Genomic DNA, 12,979 nt, shown 5'->3' with positions numbered 1-12,979 from the left:
GGATCTTGGGCACGCACGCACACACACACACACGCGCACACACACACGAAGCGAGGCACTGCATGTGTTAATTAGCTCAGTTTAGGCATTTTACAATATATACGTATTTCAAAGATCTGATGTACAATTTAGTGTTGACACCACATGACTTTAGATGAGCTTCAGGCCTCCGAAACTGTTCCTCAGTTTGTAAAACAAACATTGGGAAGTTGCAAGAGTTCTTCTGAGGAGGATTACACCTGACAATAAAACAACAGCCTAAACGGTAAAACACATTTTGGAGTAGATGGCGGCTTGGTGGTTGGGAAGGCTGGATCCCACGTGGCCAGCTGCACAGTTAAGAGTCCCTAACTGACTTGAGGAACCCACTGCAGTGCGAGTGGTACCCAATGCCAAGGAAAGTAAAGCATTCTAATCCCCCCCACCCCCCCACACACACCCCCACCCCCGTACACACAGAATGAGGCACTGTCTGTGTTCATTAGCTCAGTTTAGGCATTTCACGATATATTCATATTTCAAAACAAGCTGAACACAATAAATATGTGCAATTATTACAGTTTGAATGTCTCCCAAACTTAACGTGTTCAGACTTGCTTACATTGTGAAGTTAGCTAAAAACTTTATCCCTGAGGACCAGCAGATGGCATAGCAGTTACATCACGGGACTCCCACTTAGCCAAAGGTGGTTTGAGTCTAGACCAGTGTTGAAACTGAGGCTGGTCGTGTATGCGGGTGTACCCAAGATCACGGAAAGAAGAATGGAGAAGGGATTTCAGCGTGGCCATCCCCCCAGGAGGGTGATTTCTCTTTTCCTCTCACTCTCTGTGTCTGTGTCCAGCAAGCACATGCGCCCCCAAAGGAAAAGCCATTTAAAGACACACACACACACAAATCTCTGGACTTGTTTCAGGGCCTGGTAGTTAAGGGAGCTGGATCATATATGATCCCAAACCTAATGGATTGAGAACCACGTCCCATGCATGTGACCATACCCAACTTGCCCATGTGTCCATGAGGGGTGCTTTCTCACTTTGTCTAAGTACATCTAACCTTGGCAAATTCCAAAACCTGCTGGTGGCACAAGTAGGGCGCCATTATGTAATGCTGGAGCCATAGAAGACTCTGGCTCAGATCCCAACTCCACCTAAATATGCAATGGCTGCCTGAGGGCATGCCCCTGATCTGGTTGGAAGATGGAGGTAGTAGGTCACGCCACGGTGAGACCCTAAACAGAGAGAAAGAAAGAAGCAGAAATGGAAAGAGAGCTCACCCCTAGGTGAACAGCAACACCAACAATCTAATCTCTTCTTTCTGGACCTTGGGGAAGCACGCAAACATACCCGGTTCACAGTTGTTAGACGAGCTACACGAGAAGATAACAGGTATGTTAATACCGAACCTGACACATACTTTCCTTTAGAAACCACCATACCAGGGGAGAGCGCGAACGCAGTCCCCCACTACCACAAATTATGCAGTCGAGTTTCCCACATTTGGGGAAATCGCAGGGGTCAGCACATCCGGAGTGCAATGGATAAGCCTCGCCCTGGGAAAACCACCTTCGTGATCATGGTATCTCCCCTGCCAGGTAAGTATGAGTTGGTAGCGCCCTAGGACTTCACAGCCTGGTGTGTATTCCCCTGTACAGATACGGTCCTAATGTAGACGTTCACCCCAAAGCTCCGTGTTTAAAAAAAATTAATCTCAATACTATGAAACTCTTGGGCAGAGCCGAAGTCTTTGACAGTTTCCCAAACTACACCCCGAAACACACAAGTGTGGGAGAAGCACCGTTTCCCAGTTTGCACCGGAATGCTTCATCTCCATATCCCCGCCTCTCCGGTTGATAGGGATGACGTCACACACCAGCGGCACTCCGCTGCTCAGAGGTGCCTGGGCAAACAGCGGCCTGTGGAGCCTGTTACCACAACTATGCGGTCAGTTGCTGCTCGGTTTTACGGCCACTAGAACACTACAGATGTTTTCTTTACAAGCACAGAATTTAGATGCATAGCTTCTCAGTGTGAACCACATATAACAGTAATAAAAGCAGTAAAAATTATTAACAGTAGTATACTATCACCAGTGCCTACTATCTGCCAGGCACGGTTCTTTTACATGTAACCAATTTAATGTTCATAACCACCCTGTGAGGTAGTTACTATTGTTATCTCAGTCTTTACAGATGTGGAAACAGACAAAAAGGTTAACTTTTCGGGACCAGTAGTTAGTGTAATGGCTATATCACTGGACTCCCATGTGGTCGAAAGCCGTTTGAGTCTCGGACTTGGTGGCTTAAACTCACGCTAGGCGCCTGTGCGTGCGTGCCCAAGATCCCGAGAGGAGAATGGAGGAGAGGGGATTGCGGCATAGCCATCCCCCCTGGGGGGTGATTTCTCACTTTCTCTTTCTGGCGAGCGAACGCCCCCTATAGCAAAATCTTCTCAGAAAAAAAAAAAAGTTAACCTTTTTTTTTTTTTTCTTCTCCAGATTTACTATAGGGTGCATGTTCTCACAGAAGAGACGAGAGACAGAAAGTGAGAAATCACCCCCCAGTGGGGGACGGCCACACTGCAATCCCTTCTCCATTCTCCTCGCGGGTTTTGGGCATGCACACAACCTTGGTGTGAGTTTTAAGCCCCTGGGCTTGGGACTCGAACCTCTGTCAGCCATGTGAGAATCCACTACGCCATCTGCTGGTCCCAAAAACGTTAACTTTCAATGTCACTGTATTTGTGAACTCCAGTCCGATTCCACTGGACGAATGAATCCTCAAAACTCTCCGACTGGGACCAGCAGGTAGTACAGAAGTTAGGGCGGCTGGATCCCACATGGTCAACTACGTGGTTGGAGGCCCAGAATTCCAAGAAGAGAATGGAGAATGGGCATGAGATTTATTGACCACCCCTCCTTGGGGGTGGGGGGTGATTTCTTAATTTCTCTCTCTGAATGTCTCTCCCCTATCCTATAGCAAAAATTATAATAAAACAAAAAACTTTCAAACTAGCCCATTTCGCATTCATTCATTCAAGCATTTGCTGCAGTCTTATTTTAGGGATTGTAAGGGTGGTAACAGTGTAAAATTCAATTTCTGCTTCCAAAGAACCCAGAAGCAAAAGGAAAGTTGACGCAAATTAAAGCAAAAACCCCCACTGAGAACTTCCCATATTTCTCATCTGAAGTCAGAATTCCTAGTCTCTCCACTGGGCTCGGGTGGTCCTTTGAGGCAGTAGGTCCCCGCCCAAGGACAACATAGCTTCTCCCATGATGATTCTTTCTCAATCCTGCTGCTCTAAAGAAAGAAAATCTTACTTCTTCAGGGTGATGAGAGCAGGCTCCCTGAAAGGAATGAAAATTGAGACAAGTCTTTTTTTTTCTTTTTAAAATTTCCAGAGCCAGCAGGTGGTCAGGTGGTTAGGCCCTGGACTCCCATGTGGCTGCCTGTGGCTCGAGTCCTGGACCTGGCGGCTGGCTTTCTCACTTTCCTTCTCTCTCTCTCTCTCTCATGTGACTCTGTTTTTCCTATAGCAAATTAAAAAATAATAAAAGTTAATAAATAATTCTTTAAAAATTATTCCTAGGGACCAGCAGTTAGCATAATGGCTATGTCACTGGACTCCCATGTAGTCGACCACGGTTCGAGTCCCGGACTGGGTGGCTTAAAACTCACACTAGATGTGTGTGCGTGCGTGCCCAAGATCCTGAGAGGAGAATGGAGAAGGGATTGTGGTGTGGCCATCCCCCCTGGGGGGTGATTTCTCGCTTTCTGTCTCTCTGTCTCTGTCTTTCTGGCAAGCACACGTGCCCTACAGCAAACCGCCCCCCCCAAAAAAAAAAATCCTACAGGGTTCCAGGCTCACAGGAGAGAGAGAGAGAGAGAGAGGGAGGGAGGGAGGGAGATACAGGCCAGCAAGTTACAGTGCTGGACTCCCACATGGCAGGCCACAGTTTGAGTCCTGGATTTGGCAGCTTGAAAATCATGCTGGGTGACTTGCAGGTGGCATGGTGGTTAAGGGCATTGCATTCTCACATGGCTGACTGCAGTTTGACTCCTGGATCTGGCAGCTTACTTTCTCACTCCACCCCCCTCCTCTCTTTCTCTCTCTCTCGTCCCTCTCTGGTCAGATTTTTTAAAATAAATAAATAAAGTAGAATAATTATTTTTAAATAAATAAATAAATAAAAAGAAAACCAGGCCGGTCCTATGAGCATGCATGCTCAAAATCTCAGGAGGAGAACAGAGAAGGGATTGCGGTGTGGCCATTCCCCATTGAGGGGGGAGGAGTGTGATTTCACACTTTCCCTCTCACTGTCTCTCTTGGCAAAAAACCTCTTCTCTCTGTCAAAAAAACTTTAAAAAAATAAGTAAATAAAAATAAAAAGAGAGAGGGAGGGGCCAGCACATGGCGTGACAGTTAACATCGCTGGACTCCCACATGGTTGACTGCAGTTCAAGTCCGGGACCCGGTGGCTTGAAAATCATGCTGGGTGTGTGTGTGTGTGTACCCCCCAAGATCCCAGGAAGAGAATGGAGAAGTGTAGTAGTTCAAATCCAGGACCTAGTAACTCGAAAATCATGCTCTGTGTGTGTGTGTGTGTGTGTGTGTGTGTGTAACCCCAAAGTCCCAAGAGAAGAGTGGAGAAGGGATTGCGATGTGGCCATCCCCCCATCGGGGGGGATCCTCACCATCCCTCTCACTGTCTCTGTGCCTCACTTTCCGGCCCCCCATGAGTGCATGCATCCTAGGGCAAAAATCTCTGGGGGAAAAAAAAAAAGAGGGAGAGAGAGAAAATGAGAAATCACCCTCCAGCAGGGAGGGCCACACTGTAATCTCTCTCTTCTATTCTTCTCTCAGGATTCTGGCCAGTGCATGTGCACACATACATGCACAGCCTGGTTTTCAAGCTGCCAGGGCCAGGATTTGAACCACATAGTTAGCCATGTGGAATCTAGGTGCCTTAACCACAACACCACTGACTGGCACCAAGACAGACCTTAAGGATTGGAAAGACACAGTACAGTAACATTATGAAAAGACAATAAAGGCTCTGGAAAGAGAAAAAGGCTAACTGATTTATGTGGGAGATTTAGGAGATATTTATTTATTTGCACTATTTATTTTTAAAATATGTATGTATGTATGTATGTATGTATGTATGTATAAGGTTTTTGCTATAGGTAGGGCACATGTGCTCACCAGAGAGAGACAGAGAGACAGAAAGTGAGAAATTACCCCCCAGGGGGGATGGCCACGCTGCAATCCCTTCTCCATTCTCCTCTCGGGATCTTGAGCACGCATGTGCACGTGCCCGGCGTGAGTTTAAGCAGCCGGGCCTGTTACTTGAACTGAGGTCAACTACGTGGGAGTCCAGTGATGTAGCCATTACATCATCTGCTGGTCCCATTAGTTTTTAACTTGACCAGAGAGAGAGGTGGAAAGTGAGAAATCGGGACCAGCAGTTAGCGTAATGGCTATGTCGCTGGACTCCCACGTAGTTGACCTCAGTTCAAGTAACAGGCCCGGCTGCTTAAACTCACGCCGGGCACGTGCACATGCGTGCTCAAGATCCCGAGAGGAGAACGGAGGAGAAGGGACTGCGGCATGGCCATCCCTCCTGGGGGGTGATTTCTTGCTTTCTGTCTCTTTTGCTCTCTGTCTTTCTGGTGAGCGGACGTGCCCTAATAAAAAAACCTCTCCAAAAGAAAAAAAAAGAAAGTGAGAAAGCAAGCTGTCAGATCCAGGAATCAAACTATGGTCGGTCATGTGGGAGTTCAGCGCCTTAACCACCACACCATCTCACAGCCTCCATTGTAAATATTTTTTTAATAATTATTTATTTATTCTTATTATTCTTCAATTTGGACAGAGACAGTGAGACAGAGAAAGTGAGAAAGCAAGTCACCAGATCTAGGACTCAAACCACAGTCAGTCACGCACCTGGCGTGAGGTTTAAGCCACTGGGTCCAGGACGTCAACCGTGGTCGACTACGTGGGAGTCCAGCGACATAGCCATTACGCTAACTGCTGGTTCCCCGGGAGTCCAACACTTTTAAACACTATGCCACCTGCCAGATCCCTGACCCCTAAATTTGTAAGAATTGAGAACAGTGGGCAAGCAGGTGGTGTGGTGGTTGGGGCACTAAACTCTTATGCAGTCATTCGTGTGTGACAGTTCGTGTGTGCCCAAAATCCCAGGAGGAGAATGTAGAAGGAATTGTGGCACGGTCACCCCCCCGTCCCGGGGGGGTGATGTCTCATTTTCTCTCCCTCTGTCTCTGTCTCTCTGGTGAACACACAGGTCTTATAGCAAAAGTCTCTCAAAAAAAAATTTTTTTTGAGAAGGAATTCTCATTAACATTTTGTACTAAGCCTGTAAATCACATACTCAAGGTAGCAGAGATGATGAACATTTTGGACACAAGGAGCGAGAGTCCTATTCCATCATTAAAAGACAACCCCTTTCGTGTGTGTGTGTGTGTGTGTGTGTGTGTGTGTGTGTGTGTTTGCTGAAAGGCATGAGTGTTTGGTGGAGAGACCGAAAGAGAAAAGGAGAAATCATCCTCTCAGGGAGGATGGCCAACCACAATCCATTCTTCTCTATTCTCCTGTCAGTACTTTAGGAAGAAGGCACGCACATGTGTCCGGAGTGATCTTCAGGCCTCTGGGTCTGGGCTCCAACCATGGTCAAGCAAGTGGGAGTCCAGTGCCTTAACTATTATGCCACCTGCTGGCCCCGACAATCCAAATTTTAAAGAGACAAAAAAAATCTGAATAGACATTTCATCAACAGTTTATATGAATTGCCAATAAACACCTGAAAAGATGCCAGTATCATTACTACATAGAAAAACACAAATTTGGGGGAACCAGCAGTTAGCGTAATGGCTATGTCGCTGGACTCCCATGTAGTCGACCGCGGTTCACGTCCCGGACCCGGTGGCTTAAACTCATACTGGGCGCGTGTGCGTGTGTGCCCAAGATCCCGAGAGGAGAATGGATTGCGGCGTGACCATCCCCTCTGGGGGGTGATTTCTCGCTTTCTGTCTGTCTGGCGAGCACACGCGCCCTATAGCAAAAATCTCTCAAAAAAAAAAAAAAAAAAAAAACCCACAAATTTGGTCAGCAAGTGGCATGGTGGTTAAGGTGCTGAACTCCCATCAGGCTGATTGTGGTTCAAATACCAACTTGCTTTCACTCTTTCTCTCTGGTGAGCACATGCACCCTATAGCAAGTTTTTGTTTTTAGAGAAGTTTTTGGTATAAGGCATGTGTGCTCACCAGAAAAACAGAGACGAGAGGGAACCAGCAGTTAGCGTAATGGCTATGTCGCTGGACTCCCACATAGTCGACCACGGTTCGTGTCCCGGACCCGGTGGCTTAAAACTCACGCCGGGCGCGTGTGCGTGTGTGCCCAAGATCCCGAGAGGAGAATGGAGGAGAAGGGATTGCGGCGTGACCATCCCCCCTGGGGGGGTGATTTCTCGCTTTCTGTCTCTATGTCTCTCTCTGTCTGGCGAGCGCACGCGCCCTACAGTGAAAATCTCTCCAAAAAAAAAAAACAGAGACGAGAGACAGACGGAGACAGAAAGTGAGAAACTATCCCCCCACTGTCCTCTACACTTAAATCCCTATTCCTCCATTCTCTTCTTGGGAATTTGGGCATGCATGCGCATGTGCCTGGCGTGAGTTTGAAACTGCCAGGTCCGGGACTTGAACCACGGTCAAAAAATAATAATAATACGGGCCAGCAGGTGGCATGGTGGCTAAGGGCACTGGACTCCCACATGGCCAACCATGGTTTAAGTCTCGGACCTGTTGGCTTGCTTTTTCATTTTCCATTTCTCTCTCTGTGCCTCTCTGGTCAAATTAAAATAAATAAAGATGAAATAAAATCCTTTTTAAAAAATAATTCATTTATTCATCCATTTATTTTTATTTATTTTATTTTTTATAATTACTTATTTAATTTTATTTATTCATTCATTTATTTTTAATTTGACCAGAGAGAACCAGAGATAGAGAAAGAGAAAGGGGAAGTGAGAAAGCAAGCCACCAGGTCCAGGGACTTGAACTCTGGTTGGCCATGTGGGAATGTCCAGTGCCTTACCACGCCACCGGCTGGTCCCCCATTTATTTTTATTTGACCAGAGACACACACACAGATGAGGGGGAGTGAGAAAGCAAGTCACCAGGTCTGGAACTCAAACTGTGGTTAGCCATGTGGGAGTGTCGAGCGCCTTAACCACCACGTCACCTGCTGGACCCAATTATTCTTAAAAAAATAATAATAATAATGCTAATAAAATTTGGGGCTGGCAGGTGGTACAGTAAAGGTGTTGGACTATCACATGGCCCACCACGGTTCAAGTCCTAGATCTGGAGTCTTGTTTTTACACTTTCCTTCTTTTTTAAAAAAAAATATTTAATTTTATTTATTCATTAATTTTATTTTTTAATTTGACCAGGAAGACAGAGAGAGAGAGAGAGAGAGAATGAGACGGAAAGTGAGAAAGCAAGAGTCAACCATGTGGAAGTCCAGCGGCCTTGTACACCATGCCACCTGCCGGCCCCCTCTCACTTTCCTTCTTTCACTCACACTGTCCCTCTCTGATCAAATTAAAAATAAGTAAATAAATAAATAAATAGTTAAATAAAATAATTGTTTAAAAAATAATCAAATTAATGGGGCTGAGAGCTGGCAGGTGGCATGGAGGTTAAGATGGCCTGGGACCTAAAGCTTTGCTTTCTCACTTTCCTTCTGTCTCTGTCTGATCAACTTAAAAAAAAAAAAAAAAAAAAGGACAATGAATAAAATGAAATAAAACAATTACTCTTAAAAAAAATTAATGGGGTTGGCAGGTGGCATGGTGATTAAAGATGCTGGACTCCTGCTGGACTACCTCATGGCTAACCATGGTTCAAGTCCTGGATCTGATGGCTGGCTGGCTGACTTTCTCTCTCTGTTACTCTGTTCTTCTCTGATCAAATGAAAATAAATAAATACATAAAGTTAAATAATTCTTCAAAAAAATAATAAAATTTGGGAACCAGCAGTTAGAATAATGGCTATATCGCTAGACTCCCACGTAGTCGACTGCGGTTCGCGGTGGGTTAAAACTCATGCCGGGCCCGTGTGCGTGGCCAAGATCCCGGGCGGAGTGCCCAAGATCCCGAGAGGAGAACGGAGGAGAAGGGATTGTGGAAGGGATTGTGGCGTGACCATCCTCCCCGGGGGTGATTTCTCACTTTGTCTCTAGGTCTCTCTCTGCCTGGCAAGGGGTGATTTCTCGCTTTCTGTCTCTATGTCTCTGTCTGGCGAGCGCACACGCCCTATAGCAAAAACCTCTCAAAAAAATAAAATCTTTATAAAAAAGTTATAAATTCTAAAATAATTCGTATTATGTAAGCAAAGTCACAGAAAACAAGATCAATACATGAACCAGCAAGAACACATGGGAAATGAAATTTCACAGGAAGCACCTTGTAATGCTATTCCCCCCTCTCTTTCTTCTCAAACCACTCAGACACAGGGATCCAGTCATCTTAACCACCATAACACCGAGTATTTCAGAAAGCCAATCCTGAAAACGGTTCTGTCTGCTCCAAAACAGAGGAAACCTATCCACCGACAAGGAACGCGAAATAGAAAACGAAAAAACACTACATAGCACAAGTAGAACGCAAGTCCCGGTCACAACACGCAAGAAAGTGTCGTAAGAGAATAAAGACCAACTCTAACAAATACTAACGGCCAACTTAAGGTCTACTATTACACACAAGAAAAGCCAGGGGAGAGCGCGAACGCAGTCCCCCACTACCACAAATTATGCAGTCGAGTTTCCCACATTTGGGGAAATCGCAGGGGTCAGCACATCCGGAGTGCAATGGATAAGCCTCGCCCTGGGAAAACCACCTTCGTGATCATGGTATCTCCCCTGCCAGGTAAGTATGAGTTCTCCACCGCGCTTGCCATCGTACCCTCAGAACACCAACACTTTAAGCATAGAGTCACCTTCTTCACAGACACTCTAGTTAATCTTTGACTTGCAACAGATACACTCCTTTCACTTGTCAAAGCCAGACGAGAACATTTTGGATATTAGAGTCCTTGCAAACTTGAAAAACGTACGCGCACTGTGAACAAGACCAGAAGACACTGCGCGCTCATTTACATACACCAAGCCCCTTTGGTGACGTCCAATGCTGCCGACGAATTTACCGTGTGGCAGGCAAACAGTCAACACAAATAGTCGACATCCTAATCCTGAGAACCTGTGAACTGTTACTTTCCATTATGGCAAAAAGGATTTTGGAGATGTGATTAAGAATTTGGGGACGGCAAGTGGCGTGGTGGTTAAAGGCGCTGGACTCCCACATGGCTGACCACGGTTCAAGTCTCGGACCTGGTGGCTTGCTTTCTCACTTCCTCCCTCTCTCTCTGTCTCTCTCTGATCAAGCTGAAAAATAATAATGATATAATAATAAATACAGTTAAATAATTCTTTAAAAAAAAAGATTTTGAAATGAGCAGATCTTACCCTGGAATATCCAGGTAAGCCCATCGTAATCACAGGTGTTTCTTTTAAAATGTATTCCCTTCACGTGAAAGAAGAGACACAGGTACACCCAAAGTGGTCCATCCACAGCCAACCCTGGATCAAGGGCACTGTGAGTCCACCTACACGGAGCTCTCAGGGAGCGAGTGGGAACCTTCCAAGAAAAGGAATTTAAGGACAGGAGAAGACAGGAGATACTCAATTGACAGCTTTCAAAATGGAGGGAGGGCCAGCAGGTGCCATGGAGGTTAAGACAGCTGGCTACCATATGACTGACTGTGCTTTGAGGCCTGGACTCAGGGGCTTTGAACACTGGGTGCAACATATGTCCAAAGTCCCGGAGAAGAGAATGGGAAGGGGTTGTAGTGTGGCCATCGCCCGTAGGCAGACGGTGCTTTCTCATTTTCTCTGTCTCCTGTGAGCAGGCACACATTTCCTATAGCAAACTAAAAAATAAGGAAATGGTTCTTGGTCTCAGCCACAGAAGTGAGATGTGGAAGGGAACGTCACTGTTTGGGAAGCATCACAATAAGACACACGTTGTGTCGCTGCTGTGGTGCTAAGGCCTGTCACTTTTCAGAAGTTGACCTGTGGCAAATATGACTACCCTGCCAAGCACAGAGAAAGTGTAATTGGAGTGCTAAGGCTAAAAGACGAAATACTACTGGGATTGGTCCAATGAAGCACCTAAAAATTGTATGCTGCAGGGTCAGCAGACAGCAAGGTGATTAAGGTGCTGGACCTCCCACATGGCCAACCAAAGTTCAAATCCTAGACATAAAGGCTTGCTTCCTCACTCTACCCCCCCTTCTGGTGGGCATATGTTCCCTATAGCAAATTGGAAAATAATAAAAATAAAGTTTTGTATACCACAGATTGAAGCATGGATTTCGTGACAGAACAACACCCAAACCTGAGGGCAGCTGTTGCACCATCCAGTTCATCTCAAGAATTTGTCAGGCAATAAATCAGCTTGTGGCCTAGTGGTTGAGTGAGTTCCCACACCATCCATCCCAAGGCTGGAAACCTTATTGTTTTACTGACAGTTTAAAAAACACGGTGTCCCAAGAGGTAGTGTGTAACCCCACGTGGAAAACTTTATGGTTCAAGTCATGAACTTGGTGGGGTACATGTGCAAAAAAAATCTAAATTTTTGAGAGAAAAAAGAAAAAAACATTTGAAAAGCGAAACAGAGACAAAGCAACTACAAGTGCCTTGGCGTCTTTAGTAACGTTTTTTTCAAAACACCACAAACAGTAATTACCAGCACTGACTTACAACAGAATACAGTTCTTCCATTTGTCAGAAAAAAACTGACCTCTAGCAGCGCCTAGAACATGCCAATAACAAGTCTTCCCTTGTACAAAGTAAACCAGGGGAAAGCGCGAACGCAGTCCCCCACTACCACAAATTATGCAGTCGAGTTTCCCACATTTGGGGAAATCGCAGGGGTCAGCACATCCGGAGTGCAATGGATAAGCCTCGCCCTGGGAAAACCACCTTTATGATCATGGTATCTCCCCTGCCAGGTAAGTATGAGTTGCCCTTGCTGCTTAGGACTTCACCTTCCTCTTCAAATCCTTCTTAATATAGGGTTATTTTTCTCAATGTCAACTGTACAGCCCTTTACATTTGAAGTGAAGAGTATGCAAATACAAATACTATGCAGTAGTATTTTATGTATCTGTATATTGATAAACGCTTAAGAAACACAGGATCAATTACAAAAGACCAGCAGCCACTGCGCTTTATTTACATATTCCCCACCCCTTTTGCTTATCTCATTTAGTGCGTCATTTTCTGGGTAATTTAAGGGTAAAAAAAAAACCCCAAAGATTAAAAGGTAAACAACGTAAACTAGCTCTTCCTTTCAAGTGTTTAGTGCTAATGATGTCAGAGTGATTTCTGATGCAGTTCAACAAGCTGCTATTCACATAGCCTGAACAAGCAAGTTTAAATACATAACTTTGTAAAACTGTATTTGAAAAACCAGTCTCTGTGTTGTTAAAACAGATTTTCGATCCAAAACATCAAGCCTAAGTAAACACTGTCTTTCAGACATACAGGGAATGATCGCTCTTGAAAGATGAATTACACAAATGCTAATTCTAACTTTGAAGGAAGCCAGTTAGGGAAAAGGTCACAAAGTTCTCACTTCTATACCCAGACATGACCCTCACCGTTGAACACCACTTCCATGATCAGAGAATCTCCCCTCCTCAGCAGAAATAAGTTGTGTTGGGGCTGGCAAGTGACATGGTGGGTAAGGGTGCTGGACTCCCACATGACTGACCACAGTTGGAGTTCCGGACCTGGTGGCTTTCTCACTTTTCCTCTCCCTCTCTTTCTCTGTCTCTTTCTGATCAAACTGGGAAATAATAATAATAATAATAATAATAATAATAAAAAAATAAGTTAA

At 45.3% G+C, this 12,979-nt stretch overlaps 1 protein-coding gene and 3 non-coding genes across 4 annotated transcripts in view; all 4 read right to left on the bottom strand.

Moving 5' to 3' along the window:
- The window catches only part of SKA2 (spindle and kinetochore associated complex subunit 2), a 1,094,818-nt gene that overhangs the window by 640,485 nt on the left and 441,354 nt on the right, over positions 1–12,979 (bottom strand). The window lies entirely within an intron of this gene.
- LOC114008940 (U1 spliceosomal RNA) lies at positions 1,436–1,599 on the bottom strand. Its single transcript, XR_003550425.1, has one exon. It is a non-coding gene; the product is annotated as a U1 spliceosomal RNA (small nuclear RNA).
- LOC114008938 (U1 spliceosomal RNA) lies at positions 9,791–9,954 on the bottom strand. Its single transcript, XR_003550423.1, has one exon. It is a non-coding gene; the product is annotated as a U1 spliceosomal RNA (small nuclear RNA).
- LOC114008941 (U1 spliceosomal RNA) lies at positions 11,934–12,097 on the bottom strand. Its single transcript, XR_003550426.1, has one exon. It is a non-coding gene; the product is annotated as a U1 spliceosomal RNA (small nuclear RNA).

Source organism: Tupaia chinensis, unplaced genomic scaffold (assembly GCF_000334495.1).
Source record: "Tupaia chinensis unplaced genomic scaffold, TupChi_1.0 Scaffold000416_1, whole genome shotgun sequence".
Lineage (NCBI taxonomy): Eukaryota > Metazoa > Chordata > Mammalia > Scandentia > Tupaiidae > Tupaia > Tupaia belangeri.
The sequence above is the reverse complement of the archived record's forward strand: the minus strand, read 5'-3'. Positions and strand labels throughout refer to the sequence as shown.